Here is a 16,569-nt window from a genome sequence, read left to right as displayed (position 1 = left end):
AGCTCCTCACCTTTGCTTAGTAGAGCTTTTCTACTCTGTCCAACTCTTCTTCCTGAACCATCCTTCTGTTCCCGTAACCAACCTGCGCCTTAAAGCAATAGTACTGTGTGTATGTATGTATGTATATATATATACACACGCGCGCACACACCAACACACACACACACAAACAAATCGTTTTGTAGTATTTTAGTGGAAAAAAATGTAAACACAAATGTAATACCTGACACCACCACGCGTACAGATATCGCAACTTGACCTATCAATTATGTGTATACTATAAACATAAATGTGTTGAGTACAGTGGCGTAGCCAGGATTTGTGTTTGGGGGGGGGGGGGGGGGTTGAGAAGCATGGTCCCCCCCCCCTATTAAAACGAGGGAGTCCGGGGGTCCACCCACCCCCGGAAAAAAATTTGGATTTTAAGGTGTAAAATAGTGCTATTTTAGCAGTTTTCGGTACTTAACTTAAAATATTGAAATGGTAAAAATATTATTAATTTTTTAATAAAACTTAATCTGCAGTCAGTTCATCCATTTTAATAAAGTCTTCAAACTCTTTTTTAAATTTTTGTACTGCTTCAACATCACCTGACAAGCTTTCTCCAGTGATTGTGAGTTGACGCACTTCATGCGGTTTTTTCCATTTGTCCAGCAACCATCCCTGGCTAGCTGTAATACTTGGGTCAGAGTTACTGTGCGTAATTAATTACTCTTTATGACGAAACACTTAAAAAAAAAAAAAAAAAACTTTAAAATGTGTTCAGTTGTAAGTTTAAAAAAAACACGGAAGCAATTAACAATTAAACAAACTTCATAGCATTCAAATAGAAAAATACTTGACATGCAAAAATCTTGCAGGCATTTTGGGGTTATGATTTCATCCTTCCATCCATCCAAAGTACAAAAGTACCAAATTTTGATGGATGGATGGATTAAATTAACACAATATTACAATATAAAATTTTTTTTTGTACCATGATATATTATTTATTAGCCTAAACAATAAAATTACTAAAATGCTAAGTGTAAAAAAATGAGGAAATTGGTTAATTCTGAATTATATCTTACACTTTTTTGAACATTTTCAGGGAAATATATTTTCACTCTACTTCATTTTTTAGATGTCATGACACACATTAGAAAAAAAGTTGCAAAAATCCAGGTAGAAATATAAAATATGAGGTAGTCTCTCTTGTAAATAAAGCCATCCCGCTATTTCATTAAATAACAAAGCCACACACAGCACAAAGAACAACTTTTTATTGTTGGTCATTCATCAATACTATCGATTCATGCTGCAGCAGAAAAAATACATTCGAGAGATTAAAATTTGTCGCTTGTGGTACACATGTCACCACTCACCACCTCCGGCTAGCTCAAAATTAGGTGATGAGTGTACATACAGGTTGGTAGCAGGTCACGAATTAATTTATACGCAATGTTGTTTTAATTCATGTAAAAATCACAAAATATTTCGCACAAAAGAACACTAAAAAAAATTAAACTGTACATCCAGAAAAGAATAAAACCCGGAGCCATCGCCCGACCACGGCCTGCTTGGCCCAGCGCTTGAACAACAACCACTCGGCACGGTGCTCGGACAATGACTGACTTTACAGCCTTCCTTCCCTTTGTGCGGGCAGTGTAATTCTCAGCCAATCACAGCGCATAGCAACAGAAACTTCCACGAAATTCTTACTTCTGTTCCCACGACGCAGCAATTTTATCTCTCTTTCACACTCCCGTGACTGTGACTCACACGCCTAGCATGTGAAACAAAGCCTCGGTCGTGGAAAAAACGAAGGAGAATTACGTCAGCATGCCTTCCCACCAGGGCCTGATTTAGAGGTCTGGAGGTCTGGAGGCCTCGGGGCAACAGAGGAGCGGAGGCCCCCTGGCCCCAAATTATTTTCCAAATAAAATGAACAATTTTTTTCAGTCGAGTTTTCCAATAAATAATAAATTGTGAAATCAAGTAGATTCTCTTAGTATTTAAAAAACATACATAAATATAATCGGAGACAAGAATTATATGAAATTAAATTTTAGTGTTAATGAACGGAACCTTCCGTTTGTGGGGGCCCTCCGTTTGTGGAGGCCCCGGGGCTTTCGCCCCGGTTGTCCTCCCCTAAATCCGGCCCTGCTTCCCACACAAAGAAGACCGCAAAAAAAAAAAACTTTAAAAATAAACTTATGTCTTTTAAAAATAAAAACGATAAACACGGAGAATTACATTTACAATAATTTTAAAAGGAAAAATTTTTTACATCTAACCTGGATTGCATAGGGAAGGCTGTAATCTGGGTTGTTACACACATCTTATGACATACTACATGATTAATTCAGAAATGGCTTCGATCAGCACACAGGAAATAGTATTTGGGGTAAAGCTTTGTATTTCTACAAAGCTGATATTTTGCTTGATAAGACAAAAATCTAAAGTTTTTTTTTGTAAGTATTTCACACTACACTATTTTTTTAATAGTGTTATGTTAGTGATTCACTGTTGGCAGGGATTTTTGTTTACCAAAAGAAAAATAATATTTACTGCTAATTTTCACGATGAAAAAATTTATGTTTTGCTTTCCTGTAGTATGCAGTGGTCATGCTAATCATAAGCTTTCTTGTACAAATATATCCTCAATGCCACGAGATATTTTAGTTATGAAAGAATCTTGATAAGATTTTATTTATGAACAAGTCTTGATACGAATCCTATGTTGAATCTTGTGAACGCTCGAATCTCATGGCTTTGATGGATTCGTAGAATCTAAAATTTGGTTGCGCCATCCCTAAAATAATTTCAGTTTTAACTTTCGATATTCAACCTCCAAATGTGAATAGTTTATTAATTGCACAACCCTAACAGTTAAATAAATTTTTGCCCTGGTTGCCAGCCCGAGGTTGCGTTCCTGAATTCCTGAGGCCTTTATTTTTAATTTTCGTATGAAATCAGAAGTGTAAGTGCAGTGTCATTGGTGGTACAGGATCAAGCAGCATGATCACCAACGACCAGAAGTTGAGCCTGTGGTCGATGCTGAAGGCGTGGTGGACGACCAAGAACGTCAGCCCGACCGACCTCATCATGAAGAACCGTGTCGCGGCCGGCTTGCACCTGGGCCAGCTCGTGGAGAAGGACCCGGTGAGAGTCCGCCAGGCCGTCAAGCATCTGTTCGAACTCTACCAGCAAGGGAAGATACGCCCGAAAATAGACTCCCAGTGGCCGTTAGACAAGGTAGGTCTATCGTGTGCCAAGTACCTGACACTTACTGTACTTTTAAGAAAGAAATATTCTATTGATGGACTTGAAACAGAGAGTTCTGGTGGGCACCATTTAGGTGGAGATTTTTTTTTCTGTGCCTACAAATAACTTGTGAACCAATTCCTGGACTATTTCAGTACCTTTTAATAATATTTCTTTACAACATTTTTACATTTCAGTCATTTTTATAATTAAGAAGCAAAATCAAACAAGATACCAAATAGATCTACTAAAATTCAGAAAGATATATTTTCCAAGGTAATTTCCACCAGACTAGTGTGTCCAACAAATTATATTTTAATTGTGACTATAAACTGAAGCGAGCAGTAAAAATTTGAAATACCAGTTAGCAAAAGACTGCTGGAAATCAAATTTACATAACTTCCTGCAAAGTTCCTGTTAATTTTGGAACCTTTTTTTGTGGCCAGTAATCCAGTTTCTTCACTTATTTTATGACTTTCGTGACCTGTAGTCACTTTCCTAGTCTACTATGGCAGACCTTCAATTTTTCTCCCCAAAGTTGAACATAATTCTTTTGAACTATTTACACAGGCCGAAAAGAAAAGATTTTTGGTGCCTAGGATTTGGGCTGATTTCAGCTATATTTGGGGTGCTGAATCTAAATATGAAATTAGTCTTTTCTATCAGCTCTACTTTTTGAGATAAGTGTGAAAAAGGAAGTAAAACGGCCTGCTTGACTCAAGCCACTTCGTTACAGGAATACCCCAGCCTGGGAATCCCCACTTTGTCACTGATACCCCAGGATGGGAATCCCATTTTTCATTTCAATGTTTCAACTAAATTTGAGGTCAATTTGTGAGTTTTAGGCGTGCAGGATAGTTCGAATTTGATAAAAAAAATTAAGTTCCAGTAGAAAAAGGTTGTGTAAATCATCCTGATGTGTTTTGCTACATTTGCAGAGAATACACATTAAAATATAACAGAAAAACTGTTAGTGACCTTGTAAAGAGAGCTTATCATGGATACTTTGGTGTTAAGCTCAGTGATCAGGATAAATCCTGGGCACTGCATCAAGTTTGTAAAACTTGTACAGAACATTTTTACACTAGTGGACTAGCGGGAAAAGAAAAAGTGTGAAATTCAGCGTACCTATGGTTTGGAGATCACCCAAAAAACCACATCGATGATTGTTATTTCTGTCTAGTAAATATTACTGGAATCAATCGAAACAACTGAAGCAAGTGGACTAATCCTGATTAAGTCTCTGCAAGACACCTGGTCCCCCACTCAGAGGAAGTACCAATCCCAGCATTTCATCAGTTTCCAGAGCTTTCTGAGGATGAGTGTTGTCCCTATAACCACCCTTCTGATACTATAATGAAAGTAACAGTGATTATGAGGGGATGTCAATTCCTCAACGTTTCAACCAGGATGAGTTAAATTACCTCGTCAGAGATCTTAACCTGTCAAAAGAAGCTTCTAAAATAACTGGCTTCCAGGTTGAAGGAAAAAAAATTACTGGAACAAGGAACCAAAATGACTTTTTACCATAGAGAGAAGGGTCTGCTACCATTCTTCTCTCAAGAAGAAAATCTTGTATTCTGTCACGATTTTAGAGGAGTCCTGGAAAAAATGAGTCTTCCTGAATTTTTCCTGATGATTGGTGCTTATTTATTGATAGTGTAGCCTCTCGTGTTAAACACACGAGGGGAACAAGGAGTAGGAAGGGAACAGAGTGTGGCGAAAAGTCATCAAAAGCTATTACAACTGAATACATTTATTACTGATTATACAAGAAATTATTCATTACAACATTAATGACGAAAACGTAAACAGTTGATATTTGCGGCGTGGCTCTGATTCGAACGTCTGCGAACAGAAACGTTTAACAATTATGAGACACGTGAATGCAGCTTAACAAATCAACTTTACAATTGCCCGTGCTCTCATACTTGGCATGCCGCTTGGCGCTGGGTACACCGTCAAAAGAAAAGCTAAGTTACAACGTACATAAATTCCCAGACTGTAAAAGAAAATATATTGTTGACCTCTGTCAATGAACAAATTAGCAAACATAATTAACTAAAATACCACTATTCATACTCTAGGTGACTAATACATATAGCATGTATTTACGTAGGTACGCAGACCTCTAATAATTACTTTAACACCTCGTCGACTCTTGTCGACACGTATTTCTGCGGGCAAGTCGATGCATGGATTACCAGTGACTATCTGCGCAAACTATCTTAGCGCGACAAATGCTCGTCGGTGTGGGCACTGGGATTATTCTTCGGGTGTCACTGCCGGGCTTCGCACCTAAGCGTTGTATGTCCAGTCGGTAGTCAAGTCTCTCCTCGGAACTCACAGCTCACACCGCCGTCTCCAAGCCTTGCCTCCGTCACCACTGCCCCTCTTCTCACTCTAAGTTTTCTACCCACTTGGTCTATAAGTGTCTACGACGAAACAGTACTTTACCAAGTGGTAGCTTCTTCCGACGGGCAGCGTGACGGCAGGCCGGCGAGACGTGTTGACGGTGTAGCTTCCTTCCGCAGCCACGGCCAGCAGGGCCTCCGGCTGGTGTCGCTGGCGGTCGCGACGAGTCTCCACCTTCACCGCAATATGGGCCCCCTTTTATACTCTGCGAACTGCTAGTATCAAACATGGCAGAATGTTCTCGGTCGGGGCAACCGGAACCGGCGCCCGCGGAGCACACGCAACAATAGCTCAAAGCGAAGCTTGAAATGTGTTCGTCTAACACAATGGGAACGAATATGGTTCAATACCAATTGCTCAATCAACGACAATGAAAGAAAGATATAGCACCACAGCTTTGGTCTTGGAGAAGATAAAATATCATGAACATCAATGGGTGATTTGTGTGAACTTAAAAATGGTAAAATTTCTGCTCGGACAGCAAAGTGGCCACAACAAATATCCTTGTTTCTTGTGCCTCTGGGATAGCAGAGACACAACACACCATTGGGTTAGACAAGAGTGGCCTTGAATGAGAGAAAATAGTTTTTCCTCCACTACATATCAATCTGGGCCTTATGAAGCAGTTTGTAAAAGCTCTTGATAAGGACGGATCATGCTTTGCATTTATAGGGGGAAAAATGTCTCACTTGAGTGAGGAAAAAATTAGAGCAGGATTATTTAACAGGCCAGAAATAAAGAAAATTCATTAAGGACCGAACTTTCATAAATTCCATGAATGATGCTGAGCGAAATTCTGGTCTTCATTTGTTGCAGTTGTCGAAAATTTTCTGGACCAACAAAAAGCAGAAAACCATGTTGAACTGGTAAACAATATGCTTAAAAATTTCAAATCCCTTGGGTGCAACATAGTATTAAGGTGCACTATTTACACAGCCACCTGGACCTTTTTCCCAAAAATTTAGGAGCCAGCAGTGAGGAACAAGGTGAAAGATTTCATAAAGATATTAAAATTATGGAGGACCACTATCAAGGATGATGGGATACGCACATGATGGCAGATTATTGCTGAAGTTTAAAAAGGGACTGTTCCAGGATATTAGTATATACTAATAATATTTTATAATATAATATTTCTGTCATTTATTAATAAGAATTTCATGTTTAATTTTTTGATTTGATTCATGGGATTTAACGTAAAATGATATAAAACTTATATTTCCCTTAAATGCTACATCTTATAAATTGACCTCCTAAGCAAAAACCAATGCCATATTTGAATTCGGGGCGCAAAATTCAAATGAAATCAGCTCCAAATACCCCAGCATCAAAATTATTGTTGGCCTGTGTAATGCTGTCAAAATAATTTATGGACAGCTTAATTACTTTAGACAAAAATGTCCTAATTAATTTTAAATTTCTTTCTGGGATTCAGAGAAGAATTTTTAAAAAAACAATGAATATCAAGAAACAAAAGCATAATTTTTAAAAAAATTTTCATATGTTTTAGGTTGTGGAAGCAACTAAAGTCTTGGCAGAAAGAAGAAATGTTGGCAAAGTTCTCCTTACCATCAATGATGAAAAACCAAAACCACAATAGTGTTATTAGTGGCAAATCTAGCTAACATTTTTTTTTCTAAAAAAATAAGTGATTAGCATAATTTTTTACCCACTAATTATATTTTGACACAATCTTTTTATGCTGTAAAATGACTTATTCTAAGAAATACATTATGTATTTCTAAGAATTCAAGTTATAGAATTTTATGTTTGTAGTTTGAAATTCACAAAACTAACTGATTTCAATGACAAAATAATTACTCAACACAACTGTGTTACAACAGATGTCTCTTAAATAAATACTAATATTCCCTCAAGATAATGCAGAATTGGTTCATGCTCCCAATATTAAAAGCCTTAGAACCTCACTCTAGCCAGTCCATTCCTTGCAAATTCCTGGTAAACTGTGAACATCACCAACCATAGCTGTGACATGCTTATTGAACATGGTCAATGCAGCATACGTAAACTCTAGCAGCCTTTGTCAAAAAAAAAATTCTTTTACCTTCCATAATGCTTAGTTATGCATGCCAAATTTGCTATTTAATTTCCTTGTTATTATTATTTGAGGGTTTTCCCCATGGTACAACAGCTTTCCTGTACAATGTGTTGAGTCTAAAATTTTCTCAATAGATATTAGATTTTAAATCGCTTGCATTACCTTCCATAACTAAATAACGTTAAGTAGATATCTGGTGATAAAAATTGTGACCCGACAACAAATGTAAAGAGCTATGAAATCAGCTTACAGGAAAATCCCTAAATAATAGAAATGACAAAGGGAGCGTTCAAGTATTACGTAACGCAATTTTTTGATATTTTTGACCCCCCCTCCCCCCCATGTAACGCGCCGTAACGTTTTTCTGTACCCTCCCTCCCCCCTAGTAAAAGTTACGTAACCCCAAGTGACCATTTTTACCTCAAAGTCACAATTATGTGGCGTAACGTACCGGAATAAGTCACTAAAATACCTTTGTTATTGTTTTAATCGCGTTAATGTTATTTAACATTTGATGTGTCTTGCTTTTAAAAGCAAGAGCTTTCTAATGTTATTTTTTTGTCCTAATAAATTTTTACTACTCAATCATACATTTAGCAATCATACATTGAATTACGTCGTTTTCCTGACTTGGCTCTGTCCTTACTCACTTTTTGCTTTATCCGCCATTGTTCTTCTCATTCATTCTCCTATTTTAGCGTTTTACTAATAAAGCTATTAAAATCAAATAACAAATTTTATTTCTAATAATTATTTTTACCTTTGGCAATGCAATTACAAACATAAAACTAACGTGAAATAAAATATATTTGTCAAAATATAATAGTATTTAAGAATACGATCGAACGAAAACGAAAAACATTTAAAATAAAATTAGCCATAATTAAAATAAGTAGATTGTAAAAAAAAAACAATTAAATTGGAGTTTTACTGCTCCTCTGTCCATGGGTTTGCCAGCCACTCAGATTCTTTCATTACTGGCATCCGGAGAGCAGACGAAGAGGGTTCCGGAATTGTTAACCCGCTTGCATCAACTTCGTCTTCGTCGAGCCAATCGGCATCCTCAGACGATGTTTCACAGCAATGCACAATGCAGAGAAGCTCATTTGCCCTTTTTGCAGCAAGTCGCTGTGGCCGTACTCGACTTTCACGAAGGTATTGGGCAGTCTTGCCATGCATGTAACGATTGTGCATTTGCTCACTCTTGTGGGATGTAAAATAAATCCCACAGGTTGAACATACTCGGTTCTTTAGGTCGGATTGTACTGATGGGCAAAATAAATCGTAAGGCATCTGCTTAAACCCTTCTAGAGGAGGCGACAGTTCAACAGACAACCTCACAAGAAGTGGCGAAAACTTGCATGATCCTTTGTCTATGTGACTAGGTACCACGAGCTTGTTTGCGGTTTGAAGGATTGGGCAGGGTGGCGGCAGGAAAGTTTCTGGAAAGACAGATTTTAATGCACTCCTCAAGCGGGAACAGCAGGATTCATCCACGCATTTAATAACTTGCAAAAAATATTGCGATTCACGGACGTGAGCGCTATACCACGCCATATTAGGTTCTGCTGGATCCTGCAAGCTATCTTCAGGGTTTCTATATTCCGCCGAAACATCGTAGTTGTCAATTTTCATACAGTCGGTCGAGTGCTTGGAGCCCATAAACTAAAAGGGTTGCCATCTTGGGAGAACAAAATACGAACAATTCAATCGGGAATCCCCCGTAAAAAATAAACGAAAAGGGTTGCCAATTTGGGAGATTTTAATTTACTAGTTTTTTTATTAACCTTTCAGACCAATCGTCTTTCATACCACAACATTACTGTTGTGATGAGAGAAAATGTCACACATAGAAAACAGTGTATTTTGAATATCAATACCTATATAATTTCTAATATGGCGATTGGAGTCTACGTTGACAACCAAAGTATAACGAAGCCATCCGAATAGCGGTATTTTTTTGTTTTAACTACTTTATTGGAGTTAAAAAAACATTATTCACTAATCCTGTAAAGCAACAAGCAGAAGCAATTTTGTAAAGGTAAAAAAAAATTTAAGTTATCATTACATTTGAAATTTTGAGAAAAATTTTTTTTAAAAAATGTGTGAAAGAATCTGTCTCTACGCGACCGTTCTGAAGGGTTCAAAAAAAAAAAAAAGACTTAACGCGTAGGTCAAACCCCCTCCCTCCCCTGTAACGCATCGTAACGTTTTAAAAGACCCCCCTCCCCCCCAAATTCGTTACGTAATACTTGAACGCTCCCAAAATTAAATATTCAACTCGGTATGAGACCAAGCCTTACATATGTAGTTAATTCAAGAAGATAGCCTATCTGAAAATGCATTACCACCATTCACTTTATAAGTGTTATATTTTTAATCATGATAGAATAACAAAAATGTAACTGTTAGTTTAGTATTTATAGATCAAATAGTGTCTCATACCTTAATAAAATAAGTAAATTTACAACACAAAATTGAGTAACTGAATATTTTAGTCAATTTAACACAAAAATTATGAAATACATATGCAAAGTAACATACCCTCTTTTATTGCATAATCGTCGCACCTATATTTTAGGCCGTCAAAATTGGGACAAAAAAACTTCTTGCGTAAACGTCGCATGTTGTTTTTGGTCCCGCTATTAGATGCCAAGCGCTTTGTGTAGGTATCTTTTCCATAAAAAACTATGTATTTTAAAGTAGAAATGTAATATTTATTCAGACATTACCAATTACTTATTTAATTAACAAAAATACTAAGTTGTCTGACGTGTAAATTTTCTTTTAAAGACGTTTTCAAACGTTTCGACCTTTATCTGTTCGTTTGCGTCATTGTGATGTACCATTTAAAATAATGTAGAAAGCGCTAGTTGGCATCATTCGTGTTTGGTTATGTTGCTTCCCATATAGAGCACGCACACGTAGTCGAATATCGATATCTCGCCAATTGCATGCAATGTGCGCTCTCTGTCAAGTGCCGAGTTAACTACATTTGATGGCTCGCATTCTTTCGTGGCAAGTGTGTACTACGACAATTGTTACACATTAGTTCACGTCACAGATTCAAGTGGCTTGCGTTTGCGTCACAGTTTTGGTTTTTTCTATTTATAGTCAAAGAAAGGTTTTTGTTGCACGACTATTAATTAAATTGTTTGGCATGCTCTTTTAAACTTCACTTTTTAAATAAACGTACTGTCCATGAATGGGTTTTGTTTTCATAAATAACTTTATCTAACAATTTTTTTTTATCGTATAATCATCATACCCCTACTTTTCAAACTTGATTTTAGAATAAAATGTACGATGATTATGCGAGAAAACACGGTATATAGTCCATATTGTTTATAGTCCATATTGGTTGAACAGCTCACAGCCATTACATTAGCATGAGAGTTAATAAGATGTGAAAAGTACTTGCATGCTACTAAGTGACACACACAAGCCGAATAGGTAAAACAAATCCTGCATGAATGTGGAATTGCTATGTTTTTGTCAACAAAACACCCCCAATTTGAAAAGAGTGAAAAGGGGGGGGGGGGGGGGGGGGGGGGGAGTTGCAATTTCATACACACTCAGGAAAGGTCACAAACGTCAAATTTTTCAGTGTGTTTGTGTTTATCACTTAAAATTTACTGCTCACGAGTGAAACTTCTTTATCACCTTAACATAACAAATGACCTACACACTGACAGAGGCTTTTAGTAAGTGTGTATGTAGGTAGTTTGTTATGCGCTTTACATTTTAAAACAGCCTAGTCATATTGCCAAAATGAGTACAGTAGAGCCCTGTTATAATGTTTTTCAAGGGAGCACAAGAAAAAAACATTATAAGCAGGAAAACGTTATAAGCAGGAAATCTCAATTTAGCACTTAACAGTGTTCGAGCTTTGTACCAATGGACTCACCAAGCTATGTAAACAACTTTAATGTTAAAACCAAAGATAGTATACTTGATACATGAATTTTCTGAAACAAGCCAACAATTTTTCAACTTCGTCTTGTTCCCTGGCAAAATTTTGTTTTTAAAGATACACTGCCACATTTTTTGTAAAATTATCTCACGATTCATGATGACAACATTAAGAGTGAGAACGTCTACTCCTTCACCACCTGAAAATGTTTAATTTTGGGATTCCTACATATGAATGAAAAAAAAAATTATTTGTAAGCAATAGAAAACACTTTTAGTAATGCCCTCGCTCAATGGTTGGCAATTTAAATATCGTAGGACTATGTACGTGAATCTGAATACCCATTGGAATGGCAAGGAAGAGAAGAGTTGACTGAGGGTGCCAACTGACACATAACTATGAACATTGTGTACCTTCAGTATATTGCATAAAATTGTATTTTAACAAACTTCGTGTATTGTATGGCAAATGGCAATGATTGTAAACATAAACATACATAAAGGAAACTTTTGATCATAAGTGTTGGAATAATTTGGTTTTAAAACATTTTTTTTTCCATTTATTGAATGTTAGAAAGCAAACATTATAAGCAGGAAATTACACTATTTATGAACGTTATATGCAGGAAATAAATACATTGTCCTTATGGGGGAAATATTGGGACTTTAAAAATATGACATTATAAGCTAAGCAGGAAAACATTATATGCAGGAACATTATAACAGGGTTCTACTGTATATAATAAAACCAATGCCAGGTATCTTGCTATGTTTGTGATAATGAAAAAAATTAGGAGAACTCACTTTTGTGTCTCAGAAACAAAATAAATATCAATAAGATTAAAAAAAAAGCAAGGACACACAAACAAGAATAACCTTTCAAGTTTTTGACCACACATAGGCATACAGCCATATGCAGAAATCTTTTTTTTTTCTTGTTAGGGTCCCTGAAATTAAAAAGGTAGCCTCAAATACTCTGCAAGAACCAACCTGCAACCTGCCTTCTTAAAGGTGTCCTAAATTTTAAGTAAAGAATGCTGGCAGGAATCTGACCGCCAGATCAGAGCCTTAAGGCTTCCTAAATCAAGATGGGGTACGATTTTTCAAAATACCAAGCTGGTTAATAAAACCTCTACGTTAATTTAAGAGAAATTGAATGTGTGCTGCTTGTAAATACTAATGATAACTTAAAATAACGTGTAAGAAGTTCGGATGCATATTTCATTAAAAATATTTTAGTATTAGACCACTACAGAATCTAGCTACATTTGTTTACATCTGACAAGATATTTAATTAATGATTGAATGAACAGGTAAACATTTTGTGAGTGTTAATGCTATAAAATATCATCGTGGAATAATTTTAGGTTTCAGGGAGAGTTTTGGATGTAATATGTAGCAGACCTGCCAACAAAATCTGATTCCAAATCCTGTTTGTAGAATTTAAAAGTCCTGTAAAATCCTGTAATATTCAAAATCTAAATTCACGTTAGGTTTTGCAGTAATTTGACTGTACAAAGTAAAATAGTAGGGGTAAATGTTGAAAGTACAGGCTTATTGAAACAGATAAATTAATTAAATAAATTTTATGTTTAACAACCAGGTGCTGCCATCTGTGGCGGATAATGCAAAAAAAAAGTTCACAAAGACGAAAAGAAACTTTATAGAATTGACTGTTTGATGAATTTCAACAAGACGGACAAAATTTTAATAAAATTCCATGTCAAAAATCAGGTCCAAAATTGGGGTTAAATATTATTTCTCATTTTCGCTTTTATCAAGCCAATTCATTATATTTAAAAAAATTTTGCTCTACAAATTGAATGATTTGAGTTACTGTATCTGCTCTGGCAGTGAATTCTAGTGGCAGGTGGGGAAACTACGTGTAATTCGCTCCAGAGATGTAAATGAAAACACAAATTGTGTATATTTTATCACGCTTGCCATTATTTTTAAGAATTCTGCATTGAATTTTGTGTCCGATTTTTGTATTATAAGTGTATTTACATCACGTGGGACACATGAAATTCCTCGTTACCAGGTTAAATGTTAAAACATCATTGGTGAGTACTGAATGACTTCTTTTTATTTTTACTTTCCTAATATGCAATGTCTATAAGTTTTTTCTTTAACTAAGAATGTAATTTGCAACTATTGAATAAAAAGTATGTGATTCATTTTGTCAGAATGGTGTTTGTCTCATTTCTGGAGTTGTAGCATCTATTATGTTCTTTCAGAATAAATGCCTTCAAATTCTCTATTTAAGTGATATTGTTTACAATAAAGTGATTTATGGTACTAAAGAGCCTGTGTAACCTTTCTTGGGGTAGGATGAATGAGGAATGGGTAATCATATTTCAGTCATGAAGTTGTTGGAATTATGTTAAATAGGGATGGGACGATTCCAATATATCAATTCTCAATACCCAATTCTCGATTCTCTATTGATTCTCTATTCCCTATCGATTCTCGATTCCTATACTGAACAACTGATAGGAGATTTTTATTAACATACAGAGAATTTCACTTGAATTATGAATTAAAGAGGTTTATTTAAAGCCACACACATTTAGCAAATACTTGGAAGTTAAACAGCTTTCAGAAAAAATTCAACACTTATACAAATTGTAGAAACTGTTTTAAACTTTTAATTTATGTACATATAAAAGAAAGATATTGTAGTTAACGTTTTAACAATTAGACATCACTAGTTTTAGATCCTACAAAAATTAACCCAGAGGATGAAAATTAATGTATTAAAAAAACATAAGGCCTTCTCAAAACTCAACAAAATGTCACTACTGTGAACAAACAAAACAATTTACAATTTTTTGTTTAGCAAAACAAGCCTTCGCACAGTTTCAGGGTCTAATCAATTACGTTTTTGGTTAACTATCAGGCCAGCAGTACTGAAAAGTCTTTCAGAATACACTGTGGATGGTGGTATGCTAAGGTACTTTTTTGCCAGTTTTTTTTTAAGTTAGGGAATTTGTAATTTTCCTTCCAGTATTTCAAAATGTCTGCAGTGGGAGGAAGAATTGGTTTCTGAAGGTAAGTGTTTATTTCATCCTTCACAGAAGTTTCCTTTGATTCACACTTGGCATCATTCATGGTGATGATGATGTAAAATTCCCACATTACATGACTCGCTGCTGGTGCTGCTGTTTGCTTTGTTTGGACATTGGGTAACACAGGCTCTGAGACTTTTGGTTAACAAACACATGGCTTTTCAGTCGAGGATCAAGAAGTGTTGCTGCTGCAAACAAAATTTTTTGCTCCACTTCTGCATACCTAAGTTCAATGAAAAAATGAGATCATTTTTCCTACCCAGAATTCCTGAGCCATTGGGTGCTGGCTTTTGTAGCTCTCTACGTGTGCTGTTAACAATCGGTATTACCTCTGATACAGTCACAGTTGCAGAACTAACAGCAAGTGTAGCATGGTTGAAAATGCTCAGTAGGTCAGACACATGGGCAAGTAAATTCCATTCTGCAGTCGAAAGTTCTGCAGGCAAATTGAGCTTCGTTGCAGCTAGGGTGACTGCCTGCTTTTGCTCAAGTAGACGTTGCAGCATGTGTAATGTAGAATTCCATCGGGTGGGTTCGTCTTCGATGACTATGCTGTTTTACACTCGGAACAGACTGAGCATTTTTCAGTTCCTTGCATGCTTTACTTGAGTTTTTAAAATGACCAACAATGCAGTGGCATTTTGCTGTCAAACTAGTTACATTCTTGTTGTTAAGTAACTCATCTTTAACAACAAGCTGAAATGTATGCGCTAAGCAAGAGAGATGTTGAAACTGTGATGTCTCTAGGGCAGGGGTCGGCAACCTTTTGAGTTGGAAGAGCCAAAAATTATAATTTACAAAGTTTCAAAGTTTTTTAAAGAGCCACAAAAAATTTTCTTGCCAACAATAAATAGTACTTTCATAAATAAAGTTTTTTGATAAGAAAACTAATCTATTTATTCATAAGAAATATTTATTCATATATAAGTAGTGTTTTTTCACAACAAATTAGATAATATATGGTCTTATTAGATAATAACTTATTATATTAGTAAATAATTAAAACAAACACTTACTTACAGCACTAACTTGTACTTCAATAACAATTAATTGCGCAAACACATTGAATGGGAGCGTTGGCTTTGCATGGTTTTAGAAAGATTGGATAAATTTGGCTCATAACTTGTGGTTTTAAGTTTCAAACAAGACTCTAAACTTTCATTTGTTAGTTGGCTTCTTACTTTACATTTAATTATATTCATGCAAGAGAACGCTTGCTCGCACGAATATGTCGATCCGAAGATAGTCAGCACTCCAAATGCCAACTTCTTCACCTCACTGTAGCAATCAGGAAGACTATTCCATGCGTCGAATATAAGTGTCTCAACTCGCGGCATTTCTTCTAAAGCTGTCCACTTTTGTTGTGTTACGTACATACATTTCTGAACCTCCAACTCTTCCAACTTGCTTTTCAACTATGTAAATTTTCCACTCCACAAAGCTTTACTTTTTAAATCAAATAATTGCATTTCTAGAGATCCAGTATCAATTCCAAATGGCTCAATGTGGATTTCGTTACCATTTGTGTTGAGAGGATTTACTATGAATGCTAGAGTGGTTTTGTTGGTTTTGAATTGTTGAAATCTGTCAGAAAATTCATCTTTAATTTTTTTATAACTGTGCTGAAGTATTTAGTGTAAACAGTTGCACTGGTTTTATCACGATATTGCTTTAGAAATTTAAAATGAAGTAATTTACCGCTCTGAATATCTTCTGCAAAAATAATTAATTTTTCTTCGAAACTAACCAATTCTTCTACCAAAGCATAGGCTGGGTTTCCCTTTCCTTGCAGTTTTAGATTCAGCTCATTTAATTTCGCTGTGATATCCACCATAAAGTAAAATTTTTGCAACCATTTGCCGTCCTTTA

General features: G+C 35.9%; 1 long non-coding RNA gene across 5 annotated transcripts; it reads left to right on the top strand.

Moving 5' to 3' along the window:
* Positions 1-520: 520 nt before the first annotated feature.
* Positions 521-13,820, top strand: LOC134542551 (uncharacterized). Of its 5 annotated transcripts, none has more exons than XR_010076816.1 (3): positions 1,393-1,407; positions 2,990-3,237; positions 7,172-13,820. It is a non-coding gene; the product is annotated as an uncharacterized LOC134542551 (long non-coding RNA). The 5 variants fall into 5 exon arrangements; XR_010076813.1 differs by lacking the exon at positions 1,393-1,407 and adding an exon at positions 2,007-2,453; XR_010076814.1 differs by lacking the exon at positions 1,393-1,407 and adding an exon at positions 2,580-2,594.
* Positions 13,821-16,569: the final 2,749 nt, after the last annotated feature.

Source organism: Bacillus rossius (assembly GCF_032445375.1).
Source record: "Bacillus rossius redtenbacheri isolate Brsri chromosome 9 unlocalized genomic scaffold, Brsri_v3 Brsri_v3_scf9_1, whole genome shotgun sequence".
In the NCBI taxonomy this organism is placed as follows: domain Eukaryota; kingdom Metazoa; phylum Arthropoda; class Insecta; order Phasmatodea; family Bacillidae; genus Bacillus; species Bacillus rossius.
Note: the sequence above shows the minus strand (reverse complement) of the source record. Positions and strands in the feature narration are given on the sequence as shown.